The sequence below is a fragment of the Coturnix japonica genome, chromosome 1 (assembly GCF_001577835.2).
Source record: "Coturnix japonica isolate 7356 chromosome 1, Coturnix japonica 2.1, whole genome shotgun sequence".
Classification (NCBI taxonomy): Eukaryota; Metazoa; Chordata; class Aves; order Galliformes; family Phasianidae; genus Coturnix; species Coturnix japonica.
The window spans coordinates 99,595,522-99,615,962 of NC_029516.1; the positions used below are offsets into that span (position 1 = coordinate 99,595,522).

Below are 20,441 nucleotides of genomic sequence, written 5' to 3' on the forward strand. Positions count from 1 at the left end.
AATTTGTAGAAGGAATAAATAAATACATCAAGGTGTGATCATGTACCGATCATTTCTTGTAATTGCTCTCGTCCCTCCCTTTTGCCCTGTTCTCCTGTGGCCCGCCTGAGTTCCTTCCTTGGGGCTGGACATCCCATAACAAGCACTTCAAGGGTCCGAGAGGCCTCATAGTAGTAACAGGGAGAAGTTTCTAAACACATCTTCTGAAGAGCAAGAGAGAAACTGAAGAGCCCGTGTTTTGTCAGCATTAACCAAGGAGAGACACCATACCTGCTATGGATGAGAACCTTGTCACCCCACAGCACTGCTCTGATGGTTATCTTCCTTCCTTCCTTTTCCATGGAGGACTTTGTTGATGGCGTTATTTTCCCCATCTGACAGACTGAAGCACCTTTTCTATTCGTGTTTCCTACTGGAGTTTTTCAGAAGAAGCCACACAGGAGTGCCTGAAGAGTCCACAGCTCTCCCACTGTAGGTGGAAGGAGATGCATGTGGGCTCACAGGGCTCACAGGGCCCTTCAGTGGACTCTTGGTCCAGAATTTCATTGCCCTTGCATCATTTGTGAATGAAAACAAAGAGCTGATTGGTATTAGTGAACCTGGTGTTACAGCAATGGGAATTTATACCCTAAGCATGTTTTACCTGAATATTATAGAGACTTTTCCACTGTTTTTTTTTTGTTTTGTTTTGTTTTGTTTTGTTTTTTCTGTTTTGGTGCTGTTGTAGAAATGTAAATTAGAACTAGCAATGAACAAACTCATTTCTGTTCCTAAGTACATGCTGAAGTTATGGCCATCAGATATAAGTTTTAATTACCAATAGGGAATTGAATAACAGCATTTTTTTCCTTTGTTTCAGACCATAATTATCTCATTTTACACCTTCATGGTCACTGCTTGTTTCCATGGGCAGATTTTGTGCAATCCTTCATACTGTGTTAAAAACGAATCAGAAATTACTAGCACCATAATTAGGACTGAAACTAGGAACAGCCCTTCCTAATAATTGCAGATGTGATCAGTAATTATAATTTATGTTGGCTTTTCTGTGTCCCCATGAATTTTACAAAAAGCAAACAAACAAAAACAGGTCGACAACCCCTTCCTTTTCCCAAAACTCTCCCCCTCCTGGCTTCTATGAACTGTGGCCCCAGAAAGCAGAAAAGTTCAAACAGTCTGGGCTGACTTCCACAGAAAAGAAAGGGAAGTGAGGTCTGGGCACCTTTTCTTCCTGCCTTCCACCTTCTTTTAGGGTTCTCCCTATTGCTGCCTGCAGACCTCAGTTCAATGGGAAGAGGAGCCCTATGTTCCTGCTGAGCAGTAACAGCAGTGAATGCTATAATTGAGCTGGAAAATTAAGAGGACTCAGTGAACTGGAGCTCTCAATTCTAAGTATGTTGTACTTAAGGATGTGGTTTAGTGGGCAATATATGTGGTAGGTGGACGGTTGGACTACACAATCTTACGCATTTTTTTCCAACCTTAATGAATCTACAGTTCTACAAATCTGTGTTGTGGAGCTACAGAAAGACAGCAAAGATGTTTGCCCCAAATCCTATTTCCAAGCATGCCCTCTGTTTATGGTTCCATTGCAACCTCCTTGATTTCAAGACATTCAGAAGTGCCTTAAGCAATTAGAACTACCAACCAATCAACCAAACAGTTTTTTGGTTTTTTTTCTAAAACAATTCTTTATATCTGGGGAGGATGTGCAAGCTTAGTTTTTTACTGTAACACAACAGTGTTTTGCATTTCCACCACCTATGTAACTTGAATTCTAGTGCCATACAGTCTAGTCTTGAAGTCTAGAACTTGAAGTCTAGTGCAGCAGGGCAAGTCTCTTCTCACTGGTGACAAGTGACAGGATGAGGGGAAATGGCCTCAAGTTGCACCAAGGTAAGTTTAGGTTGGATGTTAGGAAGGATTTCTTTACAGTAAGGGTAGTTAGGTACTGGAATAGGCTCCCCAGGGAGGTGGTTGAATTGCCATCCCTGGATGTGTTTAAGAGCTGTTTGGATGTGGTGCTCAGGGATATGATTTAGCAGAGGGTTGTTAGAGTTAGGGTACTGGTTAGGCTGCGGTTGGACTTGATGATCTTCGAGGTCTTTTCCAACCTGGTGCTTCTATGTTTCTGTGATTCAAGCAGAGGTCAAAGTTGAGAGATTTGGGACCATATGGTAGACCATCCACATGTTATTATTCTGTCTTTCCAGTAATGATTCAGACAGCAAAGATTTCCCTCTTGTATGATTTTCTTTTCTATTTACTTTCCTTGATATTAACATACAAATAAAAGGTAAAAGATCAATAGATGTATTATGTATAATTAATAGCTGTGTTGAGTGATCTAATGAGATGAGAGTGCTTTTTCTTTCTTTGCTTCCCTGCCCTTCCATGGAATAAGAAACTGGCTATATGCCTGAAAGCCTCTTCCAAAAGTTTGCTTCACAGTGACTAGAAAGCTCTGAACATTTCCTGAAAGTATGTGGTTTGCATAAGGTCACAGTAAAGATCAAATGGAAAGCATGCATCGTGTACCAGTTGAGATATAATAGTCTTTTGCCCGCTAAATGTGTTTTTTTTCTCATTTTGAATATTTCCTGGAAAAACAACAACAAAACATAATTAAGATATCTCTATATATTTTAATATGCATATATCTGCACATACATATATGCTCATATATATATTATGTGCAAAAAAATATTGCATTTTCAGAAGTAACTGACAATCAACCCCCTTCAAAAAATGAACCAATAACAAAAAGTTGGAATTCTTTTGACAGACAAGAAACTGTGGATTAGATTGGATTTGGAAAAACAACTACCTGGATAATATGCTGCTACAGCAAGCATTAGCTATTGCTCTTTGTGGCAGCGCTGCTCAGTAGTCACCTACAGATAAAGAAGTGTAGCAGCTGTCCATAAACATTACTATGGCTTGCATGCTATGGCTAATACTATTTTTTTTTTCCAGGTTGTTTACTGTAGTTTACAAGAAAGCAAATAAAATAAATGGAATATCAGTGTAGCAGTCTTCATATAATCACCGTGTGGCTTAGGTTGGAGGGGATGTTTAAGCTTATGTAGTTCCACACCTTCTGCTGTGAGCTAGGCTGCCCCCCACCAGCTCAGGCTGCCCAGGGCCCCATCCAACCTGGGACACCACAGCTTCTCTGGGCAGCTGTGACAGTGCCTCACCACACTCTGCGGAAAGAATTTCTGCCTAACATCTAACCTAAATTTTTCTTCTATTAGTTTAAAGCCATACCCCCTGTCCTACCACTATTGGACCATATAAAAAGTTGGTCCCCCTCCTGTTTATACACTCCCCTCAAGTGGTAATAGACTGAAATGAGGTGTCCCCAGAGCCTTCTCTTCTCCAAGCTAAACAATTCCAGCTCCTTAAACCTTTCTTCATCAGAGAGGTGCTCCAGCCCTCTGATCACCTTCATGGTCTTAAGAATGCTTTAGACCTACAGTGTGTTGTCTGGCTTACGGTATATCTGAAGTTCATTTGAAAGTTGGAAGGGACCTCAGTAAGTCATCTATTATACCTAAGAGATAACAATGTAAATCAGTTTTTGTGGCAATTAAAGTACATGCGATGAAAACAGAGATGCATGTTTAGATTAGTCAGTTACACTAGATATTATTGGTGCTGAAACTTCAATAATTAATTGCCAAACTTGTTTCTATTCACATTATGGGTGAATATTTGGGAACGTCAGCAGAATCATTAGAAGTACTTCTTTCAACACATACCAGGGTAATGATTAGCAAAACATCTGAAAACATGCTTTGCAGTCCTCCATAGAACTGGCTGCTTGCTTGGCTCAATCATTTTATCTTTTGTCATATTCTGTCTTTCCTCCATTAAAATTTTCCTGATCTCCTAGAGTGACATTTTTCCACCTTTTCTTTTTTTTTCCTTTGTCCTAACCTCTTATACTGGAGACTAACATGAAATATATGATGGACTCATCACTTATGTAGCTCATTGAAAATATTCACTTGCTTAGCATGAATAGACACATCCTAGCAGCATTTCGAATAGTCATTTTTACCATGCAGCACTCTGGTGTGTACCAAAGAAAAATGTATTGACAAGGATCTATATTATTCACACAGTTATCTTTTCTGTTTTGCTTATGGCAAGACCCGGGATTATAATTTATCATAGTTCACTTCTGAAGTCTGGTGTTGTCATGTAAAGCCAAACAGAGCAGATGTTGTTATGATGATGATTATTAACACTATTATTGATGGTGTTTACAAACTAAAGCCTGTTTAGGAGAGCACCCGCATACTTTAGTTCCACGGAGCTGAGAGGAACTCTGAGCTCTTTATGCTTGTTTAATTGTTATTCTAAACAGGGATAAACCTGAACATATGTTTAAGTGCTTCACTGAACCGAAGCCTTCTAGAGATATGGAAAGTCTCATTTTCTTCATGAGATGAACCTTTGTTCATTCCAGCTAGACCTTGCAGGCATAAATCATGCTGAAAAACCGGAGAAGTATCTCCCTGCATACATTCTTGAATTGCTTAGACTCAACGCCTAATTACAGAGCTGGTGAACCTAGATACACTGAAGGCGGTTTGAAAGGCTGCCTGAAACATCATGGGCTGAGATGCCTTTGTCGGGAGCATTGTGCTATGATGTGTAACGTGGGTAGATTCCTGTGGGATGTTGACAGTTAGTGGGAAATGTATGTAGGAGGAACTGGGTTACAAAGACCTGAGTTTTTTTTCTTTAATATTTGTTCTCTCTCCTTGTACTGTTTGTGGTCCTGGGGAATTTTTCTGTTTTGTTTTGTTCTCTTTTTAAGGTAGGGGGAAGGAGGATTGAGCAGGTTTTTTTTTTGGGAAAACCTGCTCAAGAAATGCTGCACTGTGTCCTGAGACACTTGCTCCTGGAGATTTGATAGTACATGGAGCCTTCCTTCCAGAAAAGATGCTGGTTGGTGCTCCTGAAAGCTGTCATGTTCCTTTTTTTGCTCATGTCATTTATGTGGAGTGATAACCATTTGATAATCCACAGATTTATGTAACAAATTAATTAGCTTTACAGTGTTTCCCCGGATTTCTGCCTGCCAGTCTGTTCCCTCTGGGACTTGTTCAGTTTTTACAAACAATAATAGCTCTCAGAGTTCTTATTTTAAGTCATTTGTAGGGAAAATGTTTTCTCCTCTTCCCACCAGAAATGGAATTTCCTCTCTCCCCTATTATTCTGGCCTGAGGCATTGGGTGGATGAGATTCACTCCTGCACTGTCAGCAGGTTCTCTGCGTGCAAACACAAGGAATGTATGTTCAATAGCTTGCAGCAATGCAAGGATAGCACCAGAAGCTTTGCCATTGGAAAAAGATGAATCTTACCTCCATGAAAAACTTGTGATTCTTACATCTAATGTCAGCAGGCCATCAGATATCGTGTTTGAAGTTGTAATGCCTTCAGGTATAGAAAAACAATTTTCATGCTATTCTTCCTTCCTTACTACCCTTCTCCTGCCCCTTCTGTACTGAATTGGCAAATTACATCAGACCAACATCTGTTTTATCTAAAGAAACTATGTGTAACTTCTTGATAATTATTTATTGAACTTAATGGATTTGCATAAACTTTCTTTATTAGAGTTCGGTCCTTTTTAAATCTGCTAGAATTAAGAGCTCTAGAGAATATTTTTTTATTTGTGTTGTGTGACAAAAAAAAAAAACCAAACACAAAAAAAACCAAAAAAAACCCAAAAAAAAACCAACCCACACAGTCTTTATCACTCCTTATTTATCATGTAATGTTTCCAATTTCTGAGAGAGAAACATTGAATAGACATGTAGAATATTCCATTTCTACTAGAGTAATTATATTGCAGCCTCTAATATATTCCACCTTATTTTGCCTTTAAATTCAATGGACTTAATCCCTTTTGTCTTTTCATATAGAAAATCTTTTCTGCTTATTTTAATTATTTTTTTTGTCTCGATCTCCTCTGTTTCAGTATTATCACCTGTAAAACCACTGACCAAATCTGAATGCAGCATCCCAGTTGGCAGTGTAATATTCACTTAACTATCACATTATGCTATTTATAATGTATTTCCCATCCTTTTTCTAATACCATATGATACATCATCTGCCTTTTCTTTATTTTACTTTGATGACAAATTCTACAGAAGTACTTCTGCAGATCTGTCATTCAGAGTGCCACAGTTTAGAAGCCAGAAAAGTATTTGCAGCTTCCCAATCACTCCTGTTAGTGCTGCTTACTTTTTATTTATTGGTATGCACTGTGCTGCCCTTCCCCTAGCCCCCCCATTAAAGTCCCTTTTATGCTTTTCCTCAATTTTGACCAGTACTTCATATGCACATGTGCATTTGTGTGTGTATATTCCGCAGGTAACCTCCCTTCACACTTAGCCCTTCCTTGGGTTCATTCCTGTCAACAGCGCTGCCAGAAGACAGGAGACGCCCAACCCAGGCCATTGAGGTTGGTTGTTCTCTCTTCATTTCACACCTCTATGCTGTGCTCCAGTTATTAGTGCAGAGCTGTTGCTGGAGCTCATGCAGGCACATCTGAACTGCCTTTGAACTTGTTAGCTCAGGTAAAGCTGGCAGCAGCAGGCAGTGTGGGAGGCTGTGAGCCCTCCTGGCTTGCAGGCTCCAGTTAGGTAGCTGTGATGATCTCTGTGCTGATACACCTACCCTCCTGTGGTATGTGAGCAAGCCAGCCAGAAATAACTTGTGCATTGCACCTCTAAGCGTGACTTGTTCATAACCACGATATCTCAGCCACTCGCAACCTGTTACACATTTTAAACAGACTTTCTAGAAAAATAATAATAATAATAATAATAATCACAGGCTTTTTGACAGTTCTAGTGCATTCTAGTCACTGATGTGACTCCCTTGATTTTGGATTTTATAGGCCTTTGTCTAACAAAACCTATCATCAGTTGCTTACTATCAAACTACTTTTGGTGGGATTTTTCTCACACTCAGAAGCACACGCAAACGTAGTAAAGGATCTCTATTTTTCTATTTGGCAAAGGAGATACTCTCTTTTATGAGATGTAATTTAATGTCTCAAAATTTCAAAATCTCGGTATCTGTTTATTGTAACATGCAGAGCAAATATAGATACCTTTGTACTGTACTCTGAAGCCTACTTGTTGATAACTGGAAGTGTTGGCTGTTCTAACTTTACAAACCCAGACCAAAGGAACATTCAGATTGAGCAATAATTTGAGCGGGACTAGGAAGAAGGGAGAGAACACATGGCCAGTTAGTCACAAGGGGTACGCACACAAGCATGAAGTAAATCCCCAACCTGTCATAGCAATGCGCTCAGTTACTGGAAATGCAATACGAGCTTACTTTCACGAGCAAGGATGAAAGAACTTGATTAACCTTTGTACAGCATTTTCCACCCACACAAAAAAGTGACATCAGATGCTTCATATGGCAAAAACACAAGTCAGCATTTGTGAGACTCCACAGCAAGAGACAGAAATGCATCCTTAGCAGTAGTGAAATTTGTTCACCTAACATGCTAGGTGCTTACCGTTGGTCACTTGAAATTTCTCATAAGTTATTTGTGGATATTAATGGCTGATGCAGAAAGAAAATCCTTCAGCCCTGTACAGAAAGCACCTGCTGCAAGGTGTATTATAATTTTCTACACACTGTGAAACACAGTCTTGCTTCTAAATTGAGGAATATTGTACTCTTTAACATATTTCTGCTAGAATCATTGGCACCGAAGAGAGATTTTCTTATGGTCAGTCATTAGTAGGTCTTTGAGCAAAAGCCTAAAGCTTTGGAGTAAGAGGTTAAATGAGCACTAACGGGACAGTGAAGTAAAATGTGGGCAAGCACCATCTACCTTTGTACAACATCAGGATTTCAGTCCACTTCTCTGTCACCTGCAAAGTGCTCTAGGATTTCTGAAGTTCAAGCCTTTTAATCTCTGCAAGGCAGATCAGTGCTAATATTTTGAGTTACTTTCAAAACAGGTTGAGGCTTAGTTCCTGCATGACCCAGAACACAGCAAGAAAGGAATCGGTTTGGATTGACACTTCTGGCAAATGTGAACACATTTAGTCCTCCTTCTTCAGTCCAAACTCCCAAAAGTGTTTGAGTAATAAACTTTGAAGTCCTGGGAGAAGTAGCACATGCCTGTGAAGGGAGCAAGCAGTGGTGGCAGAGGTGGTGGAAGGAGTTCAGTTTGTAAACACAGCAGCCAGGAAGACAGTTATTTATAACACTTGCGGGGGAGAGGGGGCCAGCCCACGTGCTTTTAAAACACAGTTTAAGTAGTTGCAGAATGTGGTTAACTCTGCTGCTTGTAAACAGATGTCACTTGAAGTCTTGGCTGACAGCAAGGAGAGCAAGAGGAAAGTGGTAGCATTGACCAGGCCTGGCTCAGGAAGTGCCCACTCAGGCCTAGTGCTGCCCCTTGCCAGGGCCAAGCATTGGCCATGCTCCTGGGCAGGGCTTGGCTGTCCCTGGAGGCAGCAGAGACGGGAGCCATCCCTTCCACACAAATCAGAAATCCTTGTTTGAAAACACTGCTCTGACAGCACGCAGCTGAAATTTTGAACTCATTCTTAAACCACAGAATATCTCATTTTCAGCTGGGTTTCATGACTCTATCAAAGAGGAAGTTAATTGTGAGAGGCATATGATCATGAGACTATACTTGGTTGGACTGACTTCAGAAAGAAGCACATTTTGGACGCACAACGATTTTTAAGTTACTGCTTCAGTACAATCACATTTAGGTTTTATTTTTTTCTTCTGTGTGGAGCATAGAGTTAGCTATTCTTGCTGAATGTACAGCACTCAAAGTCCCATGATGTATGCATGACATGGACTTGACACTGCTGCTACATTCTTTGGTTCAATAGCCATGTGAAGTCTATATCATCCTGAGCTAAGAAATGTCAACAAATAGCTTCATCTCAAGTGAGGAAGGCTGTAATTTAATGCTTGACCATGCAAATTCAAATCACACATGTGTCTATTTAGATATGTATACGTGTGTATATGCATACACACAAGCAGATATTATATATACACACTTGTATTAAATCTAGTTCACTCCAATGCTAATCCTTCCTATTTATTTTCAAGGGAACTGCAAGAGATACAAAGAGCATAATAATGCTATTTGACAGAGCAAATTCTTAGCTATGAAGAACTATTTTTCAACACATCACCACCATTAACTATGTGTTTTCACCAGAGATGAACAAGAGCTTGATTGCTGGGATCATAAAAATCTGCACCAGCAGAACTGACCTACTGGTGCTATGATGGCACTGTTGTATGAGAAACTGTTAATCAGCCTGAAGCTCTGATTAAAACTGTCAAGTTTTGAGGCAAGTGTCGGGTCAGCTGTGGGAGCACAGGTGAAGGTAATTCAGCTGTGCTCATGGAAGGGCTGGAGCTTGACTCCACCTCCTCTAGATTTCATTTAAGGGCTGACCACTAAGGCAGCATCTCTTTCTGGAGATCGCTCCTTTGTGGCAAGACTCAACCTTTTCCATCTTGTCTGAAGGCCTCAGAGTTGATGAGTTTTTCCCATAGATAACATCTGATTATTTATTTACAACTATTCTTGTATTATTCCAACTATGCATTTGACTGCACACCCATACAGTCTATCTTTTATTGTACCAAACAGAAGGAAGTCAAAAGGCACCACATCCAGATTGCACTGTGGGTGTGGCCAGACAGTCCAGCCAAGACTGGCAATGTGCTTCACAGTCTTCAGACTGGTGTGAGGCCTGGTATCACTGTGTTGCAAGCAAATAGTTGTCTTTTTCTCTGGTTGACTCTGGAAGTTTGAACCTTCAGCTTAGTCAGCATTGTGATGTAGCAGTCAGAGTTGATGGTTTATCCAGGTTCCAGGAAATCCAGAAGGATCACCCCTTTCCTATCCCAAAAGACAGCACACATCACTTTACCTGCTGAGGGCTGTGTCTTGAACTTTTTCTTTGATGGGGAATTCACATGTTCCCTCTTCCATGGACTCCTGTTTTGACTTTGTCTGGTAATGGTGACATCACGTCACATCACTGGCAATGATGTGATCCAGGAAACTGTCATCTTCGGCCTCCTATTGTTTCAATGCATCCTGAAAAACTTGTGTACAGTGTTCTTTCTATTCCTGTGTGTGCATTCATAGTACTCACATGGCACACAATTTGCAATATTCCAGTGTTGCCATCATTTCCAATACACTGAAGCTGATATTCTCAGTTCCCTAGTCATAAGATGATAATTTGTGCTGTGGTGTGAGCACTGTGCGTGGCCATATGAAATGTGGCTTGTTTTCATGTCACTGTCACCACTGCTGAATTACACCACTCACTGTGCTCACATCTACTCTTTGGTCTCCATTAGTTCAGTAAGAGTTGATGAATGTCAGTGGGTGTAGTTTTCTCTGCATGGAGGTGACATTCAGTGACATACTTTTGTTCCACATGCACTTCCATGTCAGATGCCACTGTGTCAGGCTGTGTGTCTACTGCTATCTGCCGTGTGGCAACAAAATGTAATGGGATGTTGGGGGAAAGGTTCAAACTCTACCACCATATCACCAACATCTGGCTCTGACATCATAGGCCATCATAGGCATCAGAAAATGGGAGGCATTACTTTTGGAGCCACTCATATTATTCTGTACAACTATTTTTTAATTCCTTTTTCTTAAAGCCCAAATCAAAGCAAGCCAACAAGCACAACAGCATCAATAATAATAAATAAAATAACAAGTCTCTGTCCTTTCTCTCTCTCTTTTTTTTTCCCCCCCTTAAATAGCAGGAAAATACCCAAGCAGTTCAAATGACGATGCAGCACCCAGAGGTCCAACTACTCCAGCATAAAGCTTCCCAGGCAGCATGAAAGGAAATTTCTGGATGACATTCTGGCTCTACTGAGGTAGGCAGCTGTTTTGCTACTGGCTACAATGAGCCAGAATTTATTTCTCTTTCCCCAGAACAGAAACTAAGAAACAGGGTTAGTACCTGGGTACAGAATTGAGAGAGTTTTATGGTTTAAGCATCAGGAATTTGTTCTTGGCTCAGAATATTAAGGGATGAAACAAGAACAGAAATAAGAGAAGAAAAATCAATGATTATTTGATTGATTCCCTGGTGCTTTGGAAAATATAGGGAATTATGATCAGCGGTAGCTTATGTGTGACCTGATGGCAAGATTTACAAGTGCTCCCACACATGACATTGTGAGAATGCATTTGACAACTTCTGCTCTCATTAAAACAAAATAAAACACACCAGTGAGCAAATTCAGATAGGTCAATTTTGAAAGGAAAAGGCTTCAAAGCAGAAAACACATGCAAAAAAATATCTCAGAAGACACACATTTAAGTACCCTAAAATGCAGGACACCCTGATCAGTTCCAATACTACAGCATCATGAAGTGTATTAGGTTATAGGTATGAAAATGCAACGCTGCTGTGGCATTCAAAGGAACTTAAAAGTTAGATTGTATCCAGTTTGTGAAGTTTGAAAATTATGGAAAGACTAAACAGAATATTCCCATTTAATTAAGGTATACATGAAAACATATATTCTAGCAAGCAAGACAGTTACACTTCTCTAGTCAAGTAGGCAGACCACAGACCAATTTAGAGGTGGAAAGCATATGAAATTATGTATATGGTTTGTAATAATAATGTAATAATGTACAAGAAAGAAGTGTCCTAGCCCTACAAAATATAAAGATGGCATCTAGGTAACTGCATGGGTGTCAGAGCCCATCATCTCTTATGGGATGCCTTGTTCAGTGGAACATAATGCTGTTCTTCTCATTGGATCACAAATATTGTTTACTCTCAGAATTACAGAAAGCTTCTCTACCTTAGTGTTCTCCCACGTTAATATCAGGCTAATCTCTGATATGTCCTTGTGTTACCTGTAATAACTGTCAGTCAGGAATATCTTCTGAGTCTCCCACCTATGGTTTCTGGCTGATATTTGTTTCCTTGGAAATAAATCAGGGAGCCAAATTTCAGCACTGTCCCCAAGTTCAGTTGTTACAGTGCAACTTTATACTCTTTATGTTGGATTGCAGTTCCGTTACAGTTCCAAAACACAGGGGATTTAACCTGTGTTTTGAGCCATTTGATCAGCAAATGTTAAATTGATATGATCTGCAGATATTCTCAGTCTAATGTGTCACAATAACTATGGCTAATTATCTAAATTGATAGCAAACAACTTTATAAGACTTATTTTCCATGAGTTTGTTTTTAAATGATACATAATTATCTTAGACTGGGATGAGTGTTTAACTGACAAGCAACTTAATTGAGACAAATGTCTCAAACCATGATCTCTATTCTAGGAAAGGAAATACTGTAGTAAAGTGGTTGTATGAGTCTTTTATTGGACAAAAGATTCCAGATAGAGAAGTTTCGGCATCAGATTCATACATGAAGCTGGATGCTAGCAGGCTGTGTTGCTTGTACTGTGAAACTGGAATATTTGTTTCAAAAAGGCACAGATTCTGAAGCTGGAATCACTCAGTCACATTTTTGATTACCCAGTTGTTTCTAGCACTAAAACTCTTTTTTTTCCTGTACTTGTATGCATGACTTAATTATGATTAGCTTCAAATTTGTATTTTAAGATTTATATATTTGTAGGGGCATAGGTGACATTTAATCAGAGAAGGAAGCAATTGGAGTTTCTCATTCTCTGCCTACTAAATCTTGGTGCTACCCAGCTGCAAAAGCCTCTTACATCTCCCATGCCCCAAACAGCAACAAATGAGCCCATTAGATAATTTTTCCTGCTAAAATGATCAGCTGACTTCCTCACATTTTAAAAAGAACAAACAATTCAACCACAATTTCTATACCTGTGGGAGTCCATTTTATCAAGAGACTGCATCCACAATACACAATGGAAGTGAGTTTAGGGTAGACTTTTTGAGTAAAAGCAGACTGTGCTGTGTAGAGGTATAATCCCAAAAGGATTAAATAGAGATGAGAGCATGAAGGTTGTCTCAGTGTAAATATGAACATATGAAAAAAGACTGTGGGTTACACCAAATTGTACCAGATGACAAGAGGAAAACATGACTGGGACAATAGTGTTACCAGCTTCAGGTCTTTTGGAAAAATTTAGAATGGGTGTGATAAGGGGGAGGGTGTGGAAAGGTGTCTGATGGTGTTCTACTGAATGAGCGTGTGGGAGGGTGTCATAGTTTTTAATTTGTACTCATCATGTTGTTGTAAGAATGACTTTGTGGCATCAGGTTCCTTCCTGAGTCAAAAGGAAGGAAAGGCAGTCCTACCTGCAGCCCATCAACTCCCATAGTGGCTGATGGGATCTGTGGGATGCAGAGTTGCTGTCCCAGTTGAGATGCTCAAGATTAGACCCTCAGAGGCATGAAAGCAGCCTGCCTTCAGAACAGGCAGTAAGCTGCAGCATCTCATTGTGCCAGAGCTGTGCTTAGACCACACATCTCCTAAGTAACATTGGCCTCCCTAGGTGAGCTAGAACGCTGGCATGGTCAGTCATCCCTATGGGTGTATCACTGGCGGGTGGACCTTAGAGCATCACTGAACTCTATCCTCCTGGCCCAGACTTCGCTCCCTTAAAGCAGGAAAATCAGGTGGCTGTGGGTGCTCTGCAGCTCCTGAGAAGTACTCTCCCCATTTTGAATAGATCATAACTAAGCTTTAATTAGAAATGGTATTGTTTGAAGAACCCTGCAAGATGTTATCCCTGGCTGATGTATCAAGGAACTAGAGAGTTATGAGACTGGCTTTCACATAAGGATTTTTTTTCATTGGTCCCTTTGCAATCCCATGCCTTCAGAGAGTAATGGTGCTTACTGTTACTATTTTTCATTAAATTCAATGCAACTTATTTCAGAGTGTTCTTCAATTTCTGGCATGACGCCATTATTTGTACTAAAGAAAATTTCAATATGTTGTAAAAATTATTATAAAAATATTGTAAAGTAAATTATTAAAGAATGAATTATTAAACTTACTTACATAGTATTTTAATAAATAATGAATGCAAAAGATTGCATGTGAATACTTTTGTGTCTGGATGGAGGGGATGGTAAGGATTTTCAGCAGCAATGAAAAATCTGAGTTAGTGATTTCTGTAGGAAAACTAAGGATTTTTTTTTTTAATAGAAACCTTACAGTGTTTTAGTTTAGACACAGTTTTGAGGTGAAGATCTACAACAGCTCTCAGAATTGTTTGAGACTGCATCTACCTACCAGAGTAGATGAAGCATTTTCAGTTGCTGAGTGTAGGATAACTACAGAGATAAACGATATTGTTTGTTGTGCAATTAAAAAGCTAATGTTGACATTTCAATTATCATCTTTGGCCTTTAGTTGGAACACCCTAATGAGATGAATGAGATTGGCTTACAGCCTCTCAGAGAGCTCTCTCTTCAGGCCATCTGAAGACTTGGGCATAATTCCTCGTGCTGGGCTGCTGTTCAGCTAACATTTTGAAAGGTTGCTTACATCACCACAAAAGACAGAGTCTCCAATTGGATGAAAATTATGGTTTAGTACACAGTTCCACTTTTTCACACTGGAAACCAATTCCAAAATTTTCATGTGCTGAGATCTGTGACAACCTGTTGTGTTCACTGCATTTCTTCAAATAAGATCTGCACTGCCTTGCTGCCAACTTCTTTCTAACTAGAAACCTTCTCCTCCGTGCCTGTCTTGCATCCTCTATTTCTAAACCTTCTTTACTTGAAACCTGAAATTACTGCTTCATGCAAATGCAAGTTATCATCTACCAAATGAGTAGCCTGCCTGTTTACTCATATGGATGTGAGCCTACCCCTGGATGCAATTCCCCTGCTGCTTGACCCTGCAGTGTCTCAGATCTCCAGCATACCTGTCCTGCTTCTTGTTTGAGCTTGCTGGTTTGGGACCTTGCGCATGGAGTGAGGCTGTGGCAAGCACACAACCAGCAATGTTTGTCTCCTGCAGGTGGCCCTTGGCCACCACTCTCCTCTTCCACCATTCCAATGTGTGATGCATGTCCCCTAGATGAGCAAAGGCTGAAATACGGATGGTACTCAAGGTGGTGGAAGAACAGCCAATGGAGAAAGGAACAGATGGCACATCCAAAGCCAAGAGCATGAAGAGACACAGTTGACACCAGTCGTATAAAAGACCAGATGGATTACCCAGTGCATGACAAAAGTTTCATCAGGAAAAGGCAAGAAACCCTGCTTACAAGAATGGAGAATTTAAAGCAGTTTTGCCCTGTGTGGGGAGAGATTATCATTGCAGTCATTTATGTCAGGTAAGTAATTCATATGGTGTGTTGTTGGGTGAAAAGATGGCCAGTGGCTTCACATTCATCATTTGGGAGGCCTCCTTGCCTCTAGCTCAAAGCCAGAGATGCAGGAACACTGTAAGTATTTGTACTCTGCTTCCAATGCCTGTATGAACCTAGTGTATAAATTGTACCATCTCCTGTTCCTAGATAATGAGGAATTGATTTTAGTGCAAAATTACAAGTTTTGTACTGACATAACTGCCAGTATGAAAAATCATATTCAAAGTCACAATAGAGGTGTTTTTTTTTTTTTTTTTCTCCGTGTATTTATCTCATGAGTATTTTATTCATTTTACAGTCTGGCAAAGGTGAAGCATAGATAGTTTAGGTGACTTACACAAAGTCACTCATCAGGAGAGTTTCAGTCAAAATATAGACAAAGTTGTCTGAATCCATTTGTAAGCAATTTTTTGTCTCATATTTTGACCTGACTTAACATCATCTCACATTCCAAGGATGTTTGATTGTATACTGTCTTCAGCAATGCATGGCAATGGCCATGTGACATTTGCCAGACTTCTGAAAACTTGATGCAGATATCTAACAGTGATTCCAATGCACTTTTATGTACATATCAAATAAAAACTCACTTTAGTATACAGTTATGTTACAGTAAGTCAGATTTATCCCTGTTGTAACTCTGTTAGCTTTAAGGAAGTGGCACAAGGAACCAAGTTTGTCTATGAAATTTTAAGATAGATTTCAGAAACACATTTTTCAGCCCATGTGCAACTACTTTCCATGGTGGAAAAAAATACATTATTTGGCCAGTGAATGAAATATAAACTCTACCATTTGAGTGTTGAAGATAGTAATGTTTTTATTCCTTTATTTTCTTTGTGTAGTGAAGGGAAATATACTGGCTGTGTTTGAAAATGCCCACATGAGTAATTAAGTAACATATAAAATGACTCAAGAAAATGTATATATTTTTAATGCTGCTAGAAAAAATAAAATATATTAAGAAAGACATTATTTTCTGAGTAAATAAACAGAGTCTGATTAGAACTACTTTTTTCCTTCCTTGCTTCTACCCTGCAGAGAAAGATAGAACAATGCTTCTTGACAAGAATTCACTCTAAACCTAGATGGATTTTTTTCTTCCAGATCCAACTTGGGATTCTCAGAACACAGCAGAAAAAAAACCCTGTAGACAGTGTTTTTTTCCTCTCTTTGATGGAGGCCACTGTGGCAGAAATTTCATAAGAACAACTGGTATCATCAGATTTCCATCTTTCAGTTGGTTTGGGCCCAAAATGAACATTGACATTTCACTTTCAGCTGACACCTGTAAATAGTCATAGTGTCTTATTCTTGGTAATAATGAAACCGGTATGATACTAATTAGATACAGCAGTACTAGTTCTGATCAGTTTTTAATGTCTTCACCTCACCTACTAAGTACAGTCGTTGTCTATGTTTTATGCATTCAGTCATATATGAACTCAGATCTTTTACATTAAATATTTAATAAATTACGAAGTTGTGTGGAGGATTTTGTGTGTGTGTGTGCTATTATGATCAGCAAAAACAAGGCAAATTGGTAAACAGGTTCAATACTTCTGTTTAAATACCTATAGAAAAGAAGGTAAATAGAAATACATTTGGCATTAAATATGTCCAGTGGGAACATTTCCTTGTGTTTTGCTTTACAGTGGCTAAACATTAAGTCAAGCCTTTAACTTGAATTTAATGTATTAAAGCAATAACAATCAAGGTACAAGGTATTTCCTGGGAATTAATGACTGACCAGGAGAGTTGATGGGCCAATGTGAAGCTCAGGGCCATTAACTTCAGCTAGTCATTAATTTCCCTGAAAATTCCTTGTGCTGAAGTTGTTAGTGCTTTTTTATAATCCTCTTATATATTAAATCTACATACATAAACATTTTCCTTCCTGTCCAAGCAATTTTTGAAAGATATTATAGGAAGGAGACATAGAGGCAATAATGCCATTTACCTTGGCTTTTTGTTAAATTAGAAGGGAATGGCAAAATTAAAAAATGAAACAAAAAAACCCAAACCCCAAATACTTTAGAAGGAAAATACGAGATCCCTAAGTGAACACTGTAGGAATTGCTGGAGAGCTTGAACACAATAATCCACAGGGAGTAAGGCAGACAGTCACCTCCTGCAGGCAGCAGCTCTTGAGCAGCTGTGACAGAGCAGCTGGCAGCACTGTTCCTCCTCACTTCTTCCCATGGTCCCACCAGCTCAGATCTCTGACATTCCTTGCCCTGACACTCCTTGTTCCCTTTCTCTGATTGTACCTCATTTTTCATAATTCTTCAATAGGAGAAGACAGCAAAACTCCTCCTGAATTAATTTTAACACTTGGAACAGAAAATGTTGATGCAAAATAACCATTTGACAGTTTCCATCAGGTCAAGAAAAGTAAGGTTTCCTCCACTGCTCGTAACTGGTGAGCCACTCCTGTAGTGCTGCAGTTCTGGGCTTCCGAGAACAAGACACACAAGCATATAATGGAGAAAGTCCAACAGAGGGCCAACAGAGATGACGAAGGGACAGGAGCAACTCTCCTGCAAGGAGAGGCTGAGAGAGCTGGGGATCTCATCAACATCTATAAAAACCTGAAGGGTTGGGTGTGAAGAAAATGGAATGAGACTCTTTGCAGCGATGCTCAGTGTCAGGACAAGATGTAATTGGCATATACTGGAACACAAGAAGTTCTGTTTGAATACCAGGAAGCACTGCTGTGCTGCTCTGCACTGTGCTCTAGAGTTGGTGGAGTCTGCCTCCTCAGCAGCTGCTTGGACGTGGACCCAGGCAAGTGGCTCCAGGTGTCCCTGCTTGTGAAAGGGGGTTGAACCAGGTGACCTCCAGAGTTTCCTTCCAATATCAAGGATTCTGTGATTCAGGGACATTTGAGAGCTTTGACCACAGAAAACTTTATTTCTCTGTACTCCTTGGAAAATCCTTATGAGTAACCACTTAGTTTCCAACATGTTCCAGTTAGGCAAAGGACATGCATGTTGATAGATGCATAGGATCATATCCTAAGCAATCCTATTGAGTGTAAAACCAAAAAAGAGTACCTGTGATCCTGTATTCTGATGACCTTTTAGTCTTACATTCAGCTTGACAGGCCATTTTTGAACATCCTTAGTTATTATTAGTAATGTTCATTGCAGTAATAACTCAGGACCAGTGGGGAATGTCATCATATTGTGAAAGGGCAGTAAACAGACTGCTAGGCATTCCTATGACATTTGCAATCTTACTGTTCCTATGCCGGTTGAAACAATAAAAAGATGATCCACAGAAACTACACAGAGGTGGAATGGTGATGGCATTCTTTGTCCAGCTTTCATTTTCTGACCTTGGTGGTATTGATTTAACCTTTATGAAAATTAATCTCAGGAGACGAACAGACTCTGAAGATTTTACTTTTAAGACTTTGCAATTTCTAAGAGAAATTGCAAGTTGTTGCTCTTCCTGGTGGCTGTTGTTTTTGTTTTTGTGTGTTTTGTGTTTTTTGTTTTTTTCTGTTATTTTTTGGGGGGGAGAGGGGGTGGTGGTGGTTTAATTGATTTTCTTATTTGATAAAACAGTTACCACCTCGAGCCTTGTAACTTGGCCAGCCTGTTTTAGGAGTCTTTCACTTGTTTTATAATTGGCAATAAATTTTTTCCATCTCATACTGTAACTTGTTTGAAAATCAGTCATTGTTACTCACGAATGAAAACTCAGCATGTGGAAATGCTGGAAAAGGATGCTGAACATGGAGGGAATTGTATTCATCGTGGCATTTTTGTGTGCTTGTGAAGTAACTGGGTCTCATGTGTCCATGAGTAAATGTAGATAGTAAAATAACTCTACTAGACATAGTGATAAAACGAGTCGCTTTATACTATGTATAATAATATATTTTAAAGATGACTCTTCAGGATGGAGAAATTAAGAAAAAATACATGATTGGGAAAGGATCGCTCTTTAATCTGAAGCCCAGCTTCCATTCAGGTAGCATTAGTGTGTACTTATTCGATAGCCGTGCTGATTTTCATCAGTGATGCTACCCTCATAGACAAGTAAGGAACTGGAGGGAAACTCTGGCTTGACCTGTCCAAAAACAAGACAGGAGATACCACCTCTCACACTGCTTCATTCTGACTGTGGATAAGAATAAGGAAGTCTGAAGAGGATTCTAAACCAAAAGCAATGATACAGCCATTCAGCAGATGCTGGGGAAGCTGTGACCCAAGTCATCACCTGAACTTTGTGGCTGATGCTTCCCCCTTGAAAGGGCCAAATTAAGAAACTAACACCCAGGATGAGGCTGTATTGATAGAGAAGAAAAGATGGTACAGAAATATATTTTTGCCTCAAATGGTGGGAAATTATCCAGCACAAAACTGCAACAGGGTGCATCAGGGCCTTTTTATAGGGCATAACATCATATATTTGATAAAACAGTTTCCACTAACCAAAACAATTGCCAGTGAAGGGGTTGTATTTTAACATTTGAGCAGCCATCACAGCTACTAGAGGTCTATTAGCTGATCATGGCTCAGTGTTTGATATTTACCCTTATCACTTAGGAGCAAAAGATTCTTGTACCTTGGAAGACATCTATTAAATGATGATAAGTGTTTGGTACTCACACAAGTAATATCATTGCACTGGAGTTACAGTTTCATAATCTGCGAGCTCAGAACATTATCACCAAAAGACATAGGTTTACTTACATCAGACTGACCCATATATAAGTTTGTTATTTGCATATGTAAAATTTGCAATTTCTGTAAGACTTCCCCTTCAAGATATTTTACCCTGCTTCTTTAGGCAGCCAACCACATGATAGTCCTATTCACTGCTTTAATAAAATAGTCGGTTTATAAATGTACATATTTCATGGAGAGCTAGATGCAGAGCTATCAGAAATACACGTTAAGTGGATATTCTAAAGGCTTGTAAAGACTTCTAAACTGATGGAAGGCAATCAGTCAATGAACTGCAGTGCTATAAGCTGTAATGATGGCAGACGGCAGAAAGACAGGCCCTTCTCTTCCATGTGGCTATGGAGTTTCTAAAGAAGGGCAAACAGGGAGAAAGAGATGTT

General features: G+C 39.6%; 1 long non-coding RNA gene across 3 annotated transcripts in view; it reads left to right on the forward strand.

Moving 5' to 3' along the window:
- LOC107324179 overlaps positions 1-18,652 on the forward strand; it is a 45,779-nt gene extending 27,127 nt beyond the window's left edge. The window contains exons 4-6 of one of the 3 annotated variants that reach the window (XR_004309639.1): positions 10,826-10,945; positions 14,392-15,325; positions 17,746-18,652. This is a non-coding gene — a long non-coding RNA (uncharacterized LOC107324179). Of the gene's footprint in view, positions 1-10,825; positions 10,946-14,391; positions 15,326-16,468; positions 16,841-17,745 lie in introns of those variants that run through there. The other 2 variants (XR_004309637.1, XR_004309638.1) reach the window with 2 other exon arrangements.
- The last annotated feature ends 1,789 nt before the right edge of the window (positions 18,653-20,441 follow it).